Source organism: Geotrypetes seraphini, chromosome 2 (assembly GCF_902459505.1).
Source record: "Geotrypetes seraphini chromosome 2, aGeoSer1.1, whole genome shotgun sequence".
Lineage (NCBI taxonomy): Eukaryota > Metazoa > Chordata > Amphibia > Gymnophiona > Dermophiidae > Geotrypetes > Geotrypetes seraphini.
The window spans coordinates 403,175,614-403,187,326 of NC_047085.1; the positions used below are offsets into that span (position 1 = coordinate 403,175,614).

General features: G+C 40.7%; 1 protein-coding gene across 1 annotated transcript in view; it reads left to right on the plus strand.

Moving 5' to 3' along the window:
- Positions 1-7,578: 7,578 nt before the first annotated feature.
- Positions 7,579-11,713, plus strand: part of AGR3 (anterior gradient 3, protein disulphide isomerase family member) — a 48,286-nt gene continuing 44,151 nt past the window's right edge. Inside the window, exon 1 of the mRNA XM_033930958.1 lies at positions 7,579-7,727. The gene's annotated coding sequence lies outside the window, so the exon portion shown is untranslated. The remainder of the gene's footprint in view (positions 7,728-11,713) is intronic.

Here is an 11,713-nt window from a genome sequence, read left to right on the forward strand (position 1 = left end):
ATTTTTCAAACTACAAATGCGCAATAAATGATTCACATATTTTCACATTACATAATAAGCGCAACAAAACTTATAAATACTACTGCATAATGAAATTTCCCCCATCCTCCCAGCTAATAAACAAATATAATAAAACCTTCCTGAAATTATTCATAAAATCCTTGAATCAATTCCAATTCTATTCCCTTCCAATACCCCCCCCCCCCAGGATGTGTATATTTACTTGACTATATAATTAAATTACAGTGGTACCTCGGAATCCAAATGCCCCAGAACTTGAACAACTTGGAATCTGAACTAATTTTTAGAGTAAATTTTGCCCCAGAATCCGAACGCTGCTTTGGAATCCGAACATACGCCCCGGACAAAGAGGAAAAAGACTGGAAAATTTAACGTGCCAAGCACCCCTCTTCACATGTATTTGGGGGCCGGTCCCATTCCCTCCCCTGTGATCCCTGCCATCTCTTCAGCCCTCCCCAGCCCGGTGTTATCTCCCTTCACTTCCGCGATACGGTACCACTTACTCACACTCCTTCTTCCGTCCTACTTTCATGCTCTTGTGTGTAGTCATCTGCCACTGGCGTCCCGCCCCCTTTGACACGACTTCTTTCTCAGCCACGTTCACTTCTGCCGGAAACAGGAAATGTGTCAGGTTCATGCATACGCAAGAGAAGGCGACTTTATGAGTGAAAGATGCTGGATGGTGGCTGGATCTTTGGACTCATTCGTTATCAAGGTTCACTTTACCTTTCTTTTACAGTACTGTATTTGAGAGTGTTCTGAATTAAAAAAAAAAATCCAGTGTATTTAGTATTAAAATTATTTGAAAATCTGAGTTTGTGGGACCAAGGAACGGATTAATCCTGTTTCTATTATTTTCAATGGGAAAAAATTTCTTGGAATTCAAATGTTTTGGAACTCGAACGGGGTTCTGGAATGGATTAATTTTAGATTCCAAGGTATCACTGTAATTATTCCTCTTTACAGTATTTAGCCAATGGCTCCCAAACATCCATAAAATGCTTAAAACATCCCTGTTGTATGGCCATGCAATGTTCCATTTTATAAGTATAACACAGGGATTCCCACCAGAATGTGTAGTTCAACCTATCCCAGTTTTTCCAATTTCTTAAAATAAGCTGCATGGTAACCCTTGTCATTACAAAAAGTACACTGAAAAGGTTCTGGTTCCAATACTGCCTCACACGCTCTGTCATTTGTAAGTCAGATGCATCTGGGGGCAGTCTCTTTAGGAAGAAAGGACGCACAGGCTCAGGTTTGTCCCAAAGAAATTGTCCATTTATGAGTCCTTCATTCATTTATATAGCATTATACATGGGTCAGTTTTCTTAGCATTTGACTGTAAGAAAGACCATATTTGGTAACAGGATACATTAGAAAGAGGTAGCAAACATAAGGGGGGATTTTAGTGAGAAGTTTCCATCTAAGATCTAGCAATGTTTCTTATCTCTCTAAAGCACAAGATGTAAGACCACAGCGCTCAGAACACAAAGAGAAAATAGCCTTGTGATTTCTTGGCACATACAACCTGTTTTCAGCAGTTCAAATACAAAACTTACAAGGAATATATGTGCCCCTTCATACACCACTGGTGGTTGAATAGAAATGGACTGAATTTTCCTGTGCACTCCTTGTGGTTGCTTGTTTGCTTGCATGGATACATTGTTAAATGAGTATTTAGTAGAATTTAGTTTAGTAGATTTCATTTTTTTATGCCGATGATTATGCTTGAAGCAGTGGAAATTCAATTTAGATAACTGCCACTTTAGGCTGAGGTTTATTTTCTTCATCTTTCCAGATTTCAGGGTGTACTTACTCTAATGTTCCATGCAAGAAACAAGACACACTAGCTATATGATTTATTTAATTAACAGCAGTGATATTTGTGGAGGTTTTTTTCTATAATTGTCTGCTGTGACCCATAATTTTGGATTAAGCGAGGCAGACGGGGTGGACCATGTGGGTCTTTATCTGCCATCATATACTATGTTACTATGTTGATTGAACATACGAGGGGCCGCTGGAAAGTTCTCAGCCCAACCAAGAAGAGAATGTTGTGGAACCATGAAACATTCAAGTTATTCCACACTTTCTGCTTCAATGATATGAAATGAAATGAAAAGTGTCAAGAAAAATATGGAATAACTTATATGTTTCATGGTTCCACATTATTCTCTTCTTGGTTAGACTAAGAATTTTTCAGCAGCCCCTCATATGCACATGTAATTGATGCTTATACAGTGGTACCTTGGTTTACGAGCATAATTCATTCCAGAAGCATGCTCGTAAACCAAAATACTCGTATATCAAAGCGAGTTTCCCCACAGGAAATAATGAAAACTCGCTTTGATACGTTCCCACCCCCCGAGGCCAGTGGCGCTGCTCTATCCCCCCCCTCACGAGAACCGGCATTGCTCCCCCTGAAGGCCCTCCTGTGATCCGGCACCCTCCCCCCTGCGATCCGGCACTCCCCTCCCTCCGCGATTCGGCCCCCCCCCCCCCCGCCACAATCTGAAGTCCCCCAGACCCACCCGAACCCGCTTCTTACTGTCATCTTGGCCTCAGCATCGGCGCTGGCATGTCCTGTGCATTGGTGCCGGTGCCCGAAGATCGGCCTCCTCTTCTTGCTGGGCCTTGAGCATCTGCGCATGCTCAAGGCCTGCGAGTTCATGCTCTCTCCGAGGACATGCCGGTGCCGAGGCCCAGATGACAGTAAGAAGCGGGTTCGGGTGGGTCTGGGGGACTTCAGATTGCGGCGGGGGGGGTGCCGAATCGCGGGGGGGGATGCTCACAAATCGAGGCACACTCGGTTTCCGAGGCACCGATTTTGCGAATGTTTTGCTCTTCTTGCAAAACACTCGCAAATGGTGCACCAGTAAACCGAGGTACCACTGTATATGCATATCCTTATACTGTAAAATGTGCACATAATCTGTTCAGTGAGTCTGATACATGTCACAGTAAAGGAGAGCTTGTCTGAGGAAAGCCATTTTCAGCCAAGGTGATGAAGAGACACTATGATGCACTACATGGGGCTGCTAGGGCCAAAGACAGGGCAAAGCACAAGATATCTATCTGAAGTGGCATATGCCAGTGCCTCAACACCATTTGCTAACAAAACTGCAATGTTGAGTCCCTGAATTAACAATGAAGAGCCCTGCTTGGCCATGCCCACAAGAAGCAGGCTGCTTGACATCAAAAAGGCATGGGGCCTTCTCCCTGTACCCATGGCGACCTTTTTTTTGCCACTGTTTCAGCAGGTTACCCGCGATTAGCCACTGGTAACAGCCACCATGTCATTCTCTAATGCATATCCCTCCCCTCCCAGATACAAAATATGTACTTGTATATAACATGTAAACTGCTTTGATTGTAACCACAGAAAGACAATATATCAAATCTTATCCCTTTTCCCTTTAGAGCTTCTTCCAATCTTTAAAGACTCTTGATTTTCTTATACTCCCACTGGCAATAGATCACAGCTTATGCAAGATCACCAGGCATGTAGAGCTAATATCTAGGGTTCCCAGGAATGGACAGCTATGACGAAAGCTCTAAAACAGATACAAAGAACAAAGAGAAACAAAGAAATGCCACTTTGTCTAAAATCATTTCGTCAGGGCATCTGGAACATTATGTTGTTGAACAAGTCAAACTGGAGCTGAAAGTTATACTCTAGCTCTTCTTTAGGGAATATCTTCAAAATGGTTTAGATGAGTTGGAGTGAGCTTTGAACGAGACTCCAGAAGATGCACAATACTGGGCAGAGCTCTGGGTTTCTGGCCCATAAATATCTAAGAAAAAGAACAATTTAAATTAAATCATTAAATTATACAGAGTGTATGTTTGGGTAGACAGGATGGACCATTCAGGTCTTTATCTGCTTTCATTTACTATGTTACTATGCCAGAGAATGTTTGGATGAAACTTGTGCACTATATGTCAATCTAAGTAGCACTTCATTTTCATTGTAGTATTTTCTCTGAGCGCCTGACAATCCATATATACTTCTCCTTCCTTATTTGCAGTTTCGGCACCCGTGGTTTCGACTATTCACGGTTTTTGGTGCCAGGACCCCCTCCCCTCCCCTAGTGAATCGATCTTACCTTGTGGTCTAGCGGTGACACGGGGCAGGATCTCACGAGACTACAACAGGAAACTCATGGCAGCCATTTTTGATGATGGCTCAGCACGGGGAGGAGTGTAGGAAGATCGCTCCTGCCCTGCATCACTGCAAGGTGGTTTTATGGTTATAGTATGTGTTTTAATTAATTTTTTTCTTTATCATATTTACTGATGAATTCTTATTAATATTAGAGTATGTTTAGATTAATAATTAATACATTTATTATACATATATGATTTTATCTGTCTTCTGATGAATTCTTATTGATATTGAAGTATGTTTTAGTTTTACAATTAATGCATTTATAATACATATATGATTATATTTGTCTTCTAGTTTATGAATATATATTTTGTCTCAATGTTTTATGTATTTATTAAATTTGATGTTATTTATTCTTTCTGTATATGTTTTTATATGTACTTATAGACTCCTGGGGCAGGCCTGTGGGCCGAAACATGTACATGTCGAGTCATTGAGTCGTTGGATGTATTATTGTGTTATTGGAGTAATAAAGATTTCCATATTCTCAGATGAGTTGGAGGACACTTTGATTAGTGCACATCATTCTGATCTGGACAATTCCATTCTGTTTTTTGCATCTTCTTTCACTATTACATCCCACTCAAAGGAAATTGTGGCAGAGGAAAGGACTTTGTGGGGACAGCCAGAGGAAGCTTGTTTTCATCATTGCTGTGAAACACCATGAGTTTGGAAGACCATAGTTGGCTGGAGGGGGGGGAGGGTTGAAAGTGATGCTGGACCTGCAGAAGGAGCAGAGAGGAAGGGAGAAATGTCAGTACTGCATGGGAGCAGGAGATAGAGAGACAGCAGACCTGTGAGATATGTTCCCTCTAACGTGAGTAATTGTTCATAGTTATTGTGAGCATTGCTCACAGATTTCAAATTTTTGGTCATATGCGGGGCTGCTCTGCTCTTGTACCTTTCAGCTCTGCTTGTCCTCTGCTGTAGCTACTGCTAATGTTTCTTTCAAAATGGCTGCCCAGACTTCATGCAGCAGCCTTGCAAGATTTGCAGAAGTATTGCAAGGCTGCTGTAAGAAGTCTCAGCAGCCATTTTGAAAGCAACATTAGCATTGGATAAAACAGAGGACCGAAGGGTAGAGCGGGCACTTACCACCAAGGGGTCAGGGAGAAAGAGCAGGGTCAGACACTGATGGATGGGAGGAGAGAGAGGGACAGATTCACTAGAAGCAGAGAGAAGGGAGAGGGAGGCAGATGCTGATGGAGGTGAGGAGAAGAGAAAAGAAAGAGGCAGATGCTGATGGAGGTGGGGAGAATAAAGAGGGGGCAGACTCACTGAAAGCAGAGAGAAGAGAGAGGGAGACAGGGAGAAGAGGCAAGGAGAAGAGAGAGAGGGACAGAAGCACTGGAAGTAGAAAGAAGAGAGAGGGAGGCAAGTGCTGATGGAGGTGATGAGAAGAGAGAGGGGGGGGTAGACACACTGGAAGCAGAAAGAAGAGAGAGGGAAGCAGATGCTGATGGAAGTGAGGAGAAAAGAGAGAAGGAGGCCGATGCTGATAGAAATAGGGATAAAAGAGAGAGGGAGGTATGTATAGCATATATAGAATACACATCTGTAAACTCTCTCATGTGAAAACCTTCAACAGTCTTCCATATTCAAAAAATATATATAATGAACAGACTTAGCTTGAAATTGCTTCAGGGTTCTGACATGGACAACGTTTTGATTCCTGCGTCAGGGAACTTGAATCGAGATTTGAATGTATTCAATCTGTAGGTCTCTGTAAGTCATAAATAGTCTTTTCAAAAAGTTGCAGCAAATGAAAAATATCTCATCAATGATCATTTGTACTGACTTGAGGCTAAACTGGGGTACCTGTTTATTTTAGGTATCTTCATTGCTTGAATTCTAAGTTGGAAAAACAAACAACTCCATGGTGTCTACTATTAAATAACCTCTGTCATCACATAAAAAACGCGATGATGTCAAACCTGTCAAAAAAAGGGCCAATGAGAACCGAACTAAAAAATATGCACTACGCCAAAAATGCCCTCCATTCGGTTTCACTGTTGAAACCATACGGATGAACTGTCTTCAGCTTGTATATCCAACACTGTTCTCTTTTCCATAATAGTTCTGCCACGTTGCCATCTTGAGAGAATGTAGGTGCCTCCAATACCGAGAAACACAAATCCTCCATCACATGTTGATGTTCAGTCCAAGGTTGAACTAGGGGGGCATCCAACGTACAGGTGTTAATTTTACTCAAATGTTCCACAACACGTATCATAATGGTTCTAGATGTGTATTCTACATATAGTAAAGGGCATGGACACTGTACTATGTCCACCACTCCACACTTATTACAATGAGTATCTGCCAATTCACTTCTTTACCCAATTAGTTCAGAGTGATACAAAACTGACAATCCCTGCAATTACTAAAACCTTAGCAGAGATTAAAGGCTACACTATTGTCTAAACTGACTTTGCTAAATAAGCAGAGTAATTAAACAAACAAACAAACAAAAAGACAGATTATCTACTGAACCCCAAGTTTACCTTTTCCCAAGTCTGAATGCCAGCAAGTAATGATACTCCAATTAAGTTTTCTTTTCCTCAGTAGGTCCTCACTCATAACCTCTTCAGGACTCCAGAAGTTTGTTTTTTTTAAAGGCAAGTAAGTACATATGTTACCTTCATACACTAGATACAGCATATGTGCCTAGGTGCCTTCATAGCTTAGGTAGCCTATTATAAAAATAATCAGATATTTTTTAGGGAGGGGGTTAAGGCATATAGGGGTCATTTTATTAAGGCGCGCTAACCGATTTAGCGCATTATATTCTATGGGAGCCTTAGCATTTATCGCGCCCAATCTTTAGCATGCACTAAATCAGTTAGCGCACCTTAATAAAAGGACCCCATAGATTTTTTTTTCTTACACTGTTATTTTCATGTGTGGTTATTCCAACATTTCTCTTTTAATTACTAGATTAAAACGGTGTATAAGACTCCGAGTTGTTTTCTGTTTGCTTTATTTTATTTAGTTGTATTCAAATAGCATTTTTGTTCTTTGTGTTTATTTTTTGAGGAAAAATTACAACTCTGTTAATGACATATTTCCCCTAAAAATAAATACAAAGTAATCTTTATGCTTTTCTATCAATCTGAATTCAGGCATAGATGTGAAACAAGAAGAGTACACAATTCCAATTTCCAGTGGAGGTTTCACTTTTCACTGAACATAAACCAGGCCTAAACTCCCTGAAAAAACGCATGCACAGGCCATGCCCCCTCCCTTTCCAGTGACTTTTCCCTTCTTAATTCAATGACATCTGATACAAGTGAAGATGGAGAGAAAGAAGAGCATTCAATGGGAACTTGGCTCTTGTGATTATGGGAATTCAATAAGGGCTGACTAAAAAAGGGGGGAAAAAAGTTGGTCTGTGACTGCTTCTCACAGGTGACTAATTCCTTGTTGCCATGGAGACAGAGATAGGCAGGTCGAGTGTTTTGTGTGACTATATATCACGCCTTTTTCAACTAACAACTTTCAGAACAGGAAGGACAGTTTCAACAAAGCCCCATCTCATGTGAGTACAAGATTTTAAACTTTTTAAATGTTTGAGTGAAATAAAAGCCAAATCAGTCTTTTCACAATAAGATCAGTCCCTTGGAAACTGTGCTTGAAAGAATTATCTAAAATGTTTACAGGTTTATCTAGATTAATTTCTATTTACTTAATATAATGTTGATTATAATGTTTTGTACTAACAATACATATATTGTAGGACTTATATTCCTAAATTATACATAGCACCACAAATTTTTATGGTCTGATTCACAAATGCTGATGATAAGAAATGTACATACAACAGGGTGTTACTAGGTTGTAAAGGAATGAAACTTGAACACTTTTAGAGTTAAAGGTCTGTGTAATTGCAGCTGTGGTGTTTCCTGAAGGCATGTTATTTCTGCTATAATACCTATTAGATTTTACTTTCTCTCTTTTTCTATTCATTTGTGGCGTAGTGATTAAAGTTACAGCCTCAGCACCCTTAGGTTGTGGGTTCAAACCCACGTTGCTCCTTGTGACCCTGAGCAAGTCACTTAATCCCCCCATTGCCCCAGGTACACTAGATAGATTGTGAGCCCTCCAGGAAAGACAGGGAAAAATGCATGAGTACCTGAATATATTCATGTAAACTGATCTAAGCTTCCTTGTGAGAACAGTATAAAAAAATAAATAAATTTCTTATTGAAATTATTTTTAGCATTTTATAAAGTATGGAAAAATGCAATTACCAATTTGTTGACTAGAGCATACATGTCCTAGGAATGTGCAGCTCCTTAATGTTTATTTGGTTTAATGTTGTGTCCTTTACAAGAATTTTCTTCTTTTTTTTTTGGTAATTATTTTCATTTCCAGAGCAATATTGTTAGTGGTGTGCATTGTTCCAAAAGTATGTTCTCTCTTTACCAATAATGTACATGCATGCAGAAGATTCTGCACTACTTATGACACGGGGAAAAAGAATGAAATTTCAGGCTGGACCAAAAAAAAAAAAATCATAAAATACCATTTTCCAATATCTAGGAATATTTTTAAGAGGGGGTGCTGAAAAGTTCTCAGCCCAACCAAGAAGAGAATGATTTGGATATTGTTCAATCGGCGAACTGAAACAATGTCAAAACATAGAATTTCATTTCTACATATTAGCACATAACAAAATAAGATAGCACTCTTTTCAGCTGCACTGGCAAAATAACACTCAGAATTTAGGAACTTTTTAGCAGCCCCTTGTAGAGTGTGAACTGTTATTCAGTATAGCTTGTAAATAATTTTCCTACACAATATAAATAAAATCTGTTAACAATTCGGCTAAAAGACCATTCCCCCCCCCCACCTTCTTTTTTTACAAAAAATATGCTAGCGTTTTTAGTGCGGGTCACAGCGATTACAGCGCCGATGCTCATATAATTCCTACGAGTGCTTAGTATATCCAACCAAAAAGGTATCGTGCTGCCACTCAGTGAGGGAGTGTTACATTTTTTTAACAGAAACTTTTAAAACTATACATAAGGGGATTACATTATGTCCATTTATCAGATTGGTAAAGCTTTTTTTGGAAAGAGGACCCATATATGGATTATTCTAAACAAAAAAACACATTGTTTCCTAGTACATTAGGTACCAAGTATAAGAAGGCTGTTTTCAAAGGAACAATGGGTTCCTTTCAACCAATCCAACCATACAATAGCAATAATGAAATATGTTCATATTATGTAATAATATTGGATTATTGTAACTTGAGTGCTGAAACCTTTATAATTTTTACTGAAAATTCATAAACCCAATCATTTAATCTGACGTCACTTTCAAGCATTCAAACAGCAATCGTTAAAAAAATCACAAGAATACAGGAATCCAGATATTCCAAATATCCCTATTTAGAGATGTAATTTAAGATGGATTATTTTAACTGCATATAAGTCACACTGTTTTATTATAGGTTCCATTTATGTAATGAGATATAGTTACTAATAACGGGGCTAACAGTAAAAAAAAAAACTCCACATTTTAGCAGTAGCCCATATTGATAACTTCCCCCTTAATGCTGTTTGAGACAACTCAGAATGCATGGCATTCTAAAAACCCAAGAACAAATATATTTAATTTAAAAAATTTTAAGTGGTGTATATATCAGTGTTTTGTTGTTGGTTTTTTTTTTATTATTATTATTTATTAGTCTCCTTGAAAAGTGATAGTATTGTGAACTTTCACTATATTAAAAGTCCTTAATTCAGTGAAGACTCTTCTGGTTTTTATTTTCATTCAGAAATTGTATAGTGCAATTTTCTCTGCCCACGCCCTGTGCATTTGTTTGATCTGTTTTTGAAACTTGGCATTTGTTTCCTCAGTCTACTCTGACATGTTATTCCCCACCAACAATTTAATTGTGCGGTTCACAACTTAAGAGTCTGAGACAATCTCAGGAATTACAACAGAATGAAAGATTGTTAAATCCTAGTCTTGTATTACAAAAATTTATCGAATAGATAAGTTTTCTGAAATGTTTATATGATACAGCATTGTATATTAACCAACTATGGCCTAGATTCACTAAACGGATCTACCGATCCGATCCGGATCTGATACAGGTTCGGGGGGCTGATTCACGACACATCCTCATGCAAATGAGGATGCTCGGAATCACACCCTCAACCGACTGCAGGGATCGCTGAATAGCGATCCCCATGCATGCGCAGACCATCTGTAGATGGTCTGCGGATGCTTACAGAGCAGTGACCTTTTATTTTTTACTTTTTTTTACTTTTCTTTTTCTTCATGAGCCCGTGGTTTTAACCTGTTTTAACCCCACAGGTTAAAACTACGGGCTCGCAGTGCGGGGAAAGGAAGGAGAGTCGGATTGGCGAAAGGAAGAGATATGGGGCGGCAGGAGAGATTCGGGGTAAGAGCAGGTGGCAGGAGAGATTCGGGGCAGCAGGAGAGATTCGGGGCGGCAGGAGAGATTCGGGGTAAGAGCAGGTGGCAGGAGAGATTCGGGGCAGCAGGAGAGATTCAGGGCGGCAGGAGAGATTCGGGGTAAGAGCAGGTGGCAGGAGAGATTCGGGGCAGCAGGAGAGATTCGGGGCAGCAGGAGAGATTCGGGGTAAGAGCAGGTGGCAGGAGAGATTCGGGGCAGCAGGAGAGATTCGGGGCGGCAGGAGAGATTCGGGGTAAGAGCAGGTGGTAGGAGAGATTCGGGGCAGCAGGAGAGATTCGGGGCGGCAGGAGAGATTTGGGGTAAGAGCAGGTGGCAGGAGAGATTCGGGGCAGCAGGAGAGATTCGGGGCGGCAGGAGAGATTCGGGGTAAGAGCAGGTGGCAGGAGAGATTCGGGGCAGCAGGAGAGATTCGGGGCGGCAGGAGAGATTTGGGGCAAAAGCAGGGCGTCAGAAGAGATTCAGGGCAGAGAGGAGGGCGGCAAGAGGAGAGTCGGGGCAAGAGAGCAGGAGAATCCAGGCAGAGAACAGGAGATGCAGTCAGAAAGCAGTCAGCGACTGGTCCTCAGCAGTCGCTTCTTTTGTTGATCGGCCAGCCCAGTCAGTGTTCCAGATTTGTTTAGTAAATCGCTGCCTGCCTACATTTGAATGCCATTCCCTCTCATTTGCATGCGCAGATCGGAGGATGATCGGGACACAGGTTAGTGAATCGGGTCGGAGGAAAATCGGGTCGCAAAGGGATCGCTAAGTGGGCGGGGCTTGATTGGTGGACTTAGTGAATCCAGCCCTAAATTCCTTGTATCTGATTGGGTCACCTGGCCAAGTTCTGTGTGATTAATGAGCTTAATTGGTGTGATAATTATTAAAAAATTAAAAAAAAAATTAAAGAGTTCTGCATGGAACTTGGAGCAGTGCCTACTAGCCCTAACAATACCTACCTTAAAGTGGACATGGTTAGGAGCAGCGAACAGGTGTGATTTGACTTAGGCACTCGTATGTGCCTGTGATAAGTGCTGGCAAATTAGGCCAGGAAACTCCTGGCCTAATATACTTTCGCCTAACATTATGACACC